The sequence below is a fragment of the Bison bison genome, unplaced genomic scaffold, assembly GCF_000754665.1.
Source record: "Bison bison bison isolate TAMUID 2011002044 unplaced genomic scaffold, Bison_UMD1.0 scf7180017859162, whole genome shotgun sequence".
In the NCBI taxonomy this organism is placed as follows: Eukaryota; Metazoa; Chordata; class Mammalia; order Artiodactyla; family Bovidae; genus Bison; species Bison bison.
The window spans coordinates 6,659-11,559 of record NW_011489734.1 but is presented as its reverse complement, the minus strand read 5'-3'; positions in this window follow the sequence as shown (position 1 = coordinate 11,559).

The window sequence follows — 4,901 nt, the reverse complement described above, 5'->3', positions numbered from 1 at the left end:
CTTAAAAACAAAAATCAAAGACAAAGTATTAGCCAGAGTGATCAAGAAAAACAAAGGGTGCGGGATGGAGAAGAATCACAATAATAAAATTACAAATGTAAATGGAGAAATCACAAAAGACAACACAGAAATATGAAAGGTCATAAGAGATTACTGTGAGCAATTATATGTCACTAAAATGGACAACATTGAAGAAATGGAAAAATTCTTAAGAAAGAATAACAGTTCATAACTGAGCGAGCAAGAAGTAGAAAATCTTAAGAGATGCATCAGAATCATGGAAATTAAAGCTCGAATCAAAAATATTTCAACAATCAAAAAACCAGGACCAGATGGTTTCACAGATGAATCCTGATTTTTTTTATTTTTTGAATTTACCAAAAAAAGTTTTATGGAAGAACAAACACTTAATCAACTCAAACACTTCAGGAAAATTGCAGAGGGGGATAAGCTCCCCAACTCAATCTATGAGGCCACCATCACCCTAATACCAAAAACAGACAAAGATGCAACAAAGGAAGCAAACTACAGGCCAATATCACTAAACATACGGATAAACTTGGATATAGAAAATTTCCTACAACTTATAGTAAACAGAATCCAGCAACATATTGAAAAAGTCATATATCATTACCTTAAATGCACGTTGGCTTCATCTCAAGGATGCAAGGATTCTTTAATATTTGCAACATAATCAATCAATCAATATGACAAACCATATTAAACCAAAAGATTAAAAACCATATGATTATCTCAATAGATGCAGAGAAAATCTTTGACAATTTTCAACACATACTTATGATAACTGTCCAGAAAGCAGGTATAAAAGGAACATATCTCAACACAGTAAAAGCCATATTTGAGAAAACCACAGCAAACAGTATTTTCAATGGTGAAAAATTGAAAACATTTCCTCTTAAATCAGGAACAAGACAAGGGTGCCCATTCTCACCACAAGTATTCAACATTGACTTGAAAGTCTTAGCCACAGCAGTCAGAGAAGAAAACAAAATAAAAAGGAATCCAGGATGTTAAAAAAAGAAAGGAAACCCTCACTGTTTGTGGATGACATGACCTTCTACATAGAAAGCCCTAAAGACATCACGAGGATATTACTAGAGCAAATTGATGAATATGAAAATGTTGTGGGTTATAAACTATTACACAGAAGCCCCTTGCATTGCTATACATGAACAATAAGATAACAGAAAGAGAAATTATGCAGACAATCCTGTTCACCATTGCAGTGAAAATGATAGCATACTGAGGGATAAATTTACATAAAGAAACAAAAAGAATTATATGTATACATAGAAAACTATAAAACAATGACATAAACAAAAGATGAGATAAACAGATGGACAATTGTACCAGGTTGATGGACTTGAAGAAACATTATAGTGAAAATGAATATACAAAGTAAACAAAACAATCTATAGGTTCAATGCAACCCTTATCAAGTTACCAATGGTATTCTTCAGATAATTAGAACAAATACTTTTACAGTATGTATACTTTCATAGTAAGTATAGAAAGACAAGGAAACCTCTAATAGCAAAAGCAATCTTGAGAAAGAAGAATGGAAATGCCAGACTCAACCTGCCTGACTTCAGAATATACTACAAAACTACAGTCCTCAAGACAGTGGCACAAAGACAGAAATCTAGACCAATGGAACAAAACAGAAAGCCTAGAGATAAATCCACACACCTATGGACACCTTAATTTTGACAAAGGAGGCAAGAATATACAATGGAGAAAAGAATATCTTTAACAAGTGGTGCTGGGGGGAAAAAATGGTCAACCAGCTGTAAAAGAATGAAAAAACAAAACAAAACAAAACACCTTCCTAACACCATATGCAAAACTAAATTCAAAATGGATTAAATGCTCCCAAAACAGGCATTTTGCTTTCTTGCATTTCTTGTTCTTAGGGGTAGTCTTGATTGTTGTCTGCTGTACAATGTTATGAACCTCCATCCATAGTTCATCACGCACTCTGTATATCAGATCTAGTCCCTTAAATCTTGGCTTGGGTATCAGGACTCTGCAAAGGATGGCTTCAGTTGACCCTCTAGCTGCTCTTGGCCCCACAGTGTAGGCCAAGACAGCATAGGCTGGGATGTGTTCTCACCTGGAGGCTGGAGGAAAACAGAACCACTTTGAAAGGGCCTCTGAGGCACCCGAGGAAGATGATGAAGACTGTAAGAACAAAGTATCTTTCCAGGGCAAGGGACAGATGACACCACAGGCTGGTGATAACATGGAGGAAGTTGGAGAGGAGAATGAAGGGCAGATTTCAGAGCTAGCATCTGGACATTTAGGGTGATGGCAGCTGCTCCAGACATGGCTGCAGGCCTTGAGGAGATATTGCCAAATGTAACAAATTAATGTGGTCTCTGGCCTCTATGAGCTTTTACAACCTTAAAGCCTCAGCCTATGATACTATACCAAGTATAGAGTCATAGCTTAGAAATTCAGGAGATATTAATTTAGGGAGGGTGTGTGAAACCTGTAGGAGATGTGTTCTATCAGACATGTTCTAATATTTAGCATAATTAATTGGGCTCGAGCCAGGACTCACTTATATGCATGTAGACTGTTCTCTTTGGAATATTCCAATTATGAGATCATATAACCTCATATCTGGGATTTCACTTTCTTGGTGAGTACTTCTCCACTTATAAAAAAGGAAGATAGCACTAGCTTAGAAGATACATCTTTGTATTAGGACTTTTCTATCAATTTCTGGACTCTACCAATAGTTCTAGGTAACTTCCTGCCACTACTAAATATGGCCAACTATATAGTATCTCCTCCTGCCATACTAGAGGCACTACAGTAAGTGTAAAGGCAGATAACATACAAAAGCACATTTATAGCTCATGATTCTTTGCTAATTTTCTTTTCAGTTGATGTATTCATAGGTGTGAGTGGGGTATTAAAGTCCCCCATTATAGTTGTGGTACTGTTAATTTCCTCTCTCCTACTTGCTTGCATTTGCCTTGCATCTTGAGGTGCTTCTAAATGGCACAGTGGACTAGTTACACCTAATTGTTATATATAGGCATTACACTCATTAGTAATGGAATCACTTTTTTTCCAATGCAGTCCTGAGCCCACATCTCGGTCCCTGCACAAAAGCAGGCTGGGTCCTTCCCATGTTCAAGCCCTGAGAAACACTCCTGAGCCCACATCTTAGTCACTGCACTGAACCAGTCTAGGTTCTGCCCTAGTTAGTCCACCAGCACATACCTCTGAACCAACATCTCAGTCCTTGCACTGAAGCAGGCTGGTCCTTCCCATGTTCAAGCCCCAACAAACACTCATGAGCCAACCTCTTGGTCACTGCACTGAACTAGGCTCGGTCCTACACTTGTTCAAGACCCTGACAAACACTCCTGTGCACACATCTCCTGCCCTGCACATGATCCTGTCTATGTCTTGCACTTGTTAGATCCCCCAACACATACACCTGAGCCCACATCTCGCTCCTTGCACTGAAGAAGGCTGGGTCCTGCCTTTGTTCAAGCCTCCAACAAACAATAATGAGCCCACAACTCGCTCCCTTCCCCTGAACTAAGGTGTGTCCTCCCCTTGTTCAACCCCCCAGGAAACACTCATGATCCCACATCTCACTCCCTCACTGAAGCCGCCTGGGTCCTACCCTTGTTCAAGACCTTGACAAATACTCCGGAACCCACATGTCGGTCCCTGTACTGAAGCAGGTGGGTCCTGCCCATGTTCAAGCCACGACAAACACTCCTGAGCCAACATCTCAGTCACTGCACTGAACGAGTCTGCTGGTACTGCTGCTAAGTCGCTTCAGTAAATGTCGGACTCTGTGCAACCCCATAGATGGCAGCCCACCAGGTTCCCCTGTCCCTGGTATGCTCAAGGCAAGAACACTGGAGTGGGTTGCCATTTCCTTCTCCAATACAGAGAGTGAAAAATGAAAATGAAGTCGCTCAGTCGTGTCCAACTCTTAGCGACCCCGTGGACTGTAGCCCACCAGGATCCTCCATCCATGGGATTTTTCAGGCAAGAGTACTGGAGTGAGGTGCCATTTCCTTCTCCGACTGAACGAGTCTAGGTCCTGCCATTGTTTGATTCCCCAACACAGACTCCTGAGCTCACATCTCATTCCCTGCACTGAACTATGCTGGGTCCTACCCTTGTTGAAGACACTGACAAACACTCCTGAGCCAACATCTCATTCCCTACACTTAACTATGCTGGGTCAAGCACTTGCTCAAGCCACCAGCAAATGCTCCTGAGCCCACATCTCAGTCACTGCACTGAACGAGTCTAGGTCTTGCCCTTATTAGATCCCCCAATACATATTCCTGAGCCCACATCACGTTCCCTGCACTGAAGTAGGCTGGGTCCTTCCTATGTTCAAGCCCCGAGAAACACTCCTGAGCCTGCATCTCTGTCCCTGCACTGAACTAGGCTGGGTCCTGTCCTTGTTCAAGCCTTGAGAAACAGTCCTGAGCCTACATCGCGGTCCATGCACTGAACTAGGCTGGGTCCTGCCTATGTTCAAATCCCTGACAAAAACTCCTGAGCCAAATCTCCATCCCTGCACTGAACCAGGACATCTGGTTTATGCCTCTGTTCAAGCCCCGGCAAACAATCCTGAGCCAACAACTCGCTCCCTGCCCCTGAACTAAGGTGAGTCCTCACCTTGTTCAAACCCCCAGAAACACTACTGAGTGCTCATCTCACGTGCTGCACTGAACCAGACTGGGTCCTGACCTTGTCAAAATCCCCGACAAATACTCCTGAGTCCACATCTCTGTCCCGGCACTAAAATAGGTTTGGTCCAGCTCCTTGTTCAAACCCCCGACAAACACTCCTGAGCCTGCACCACCGTCCCTGCACTGAAGTAGGCTGTGTCC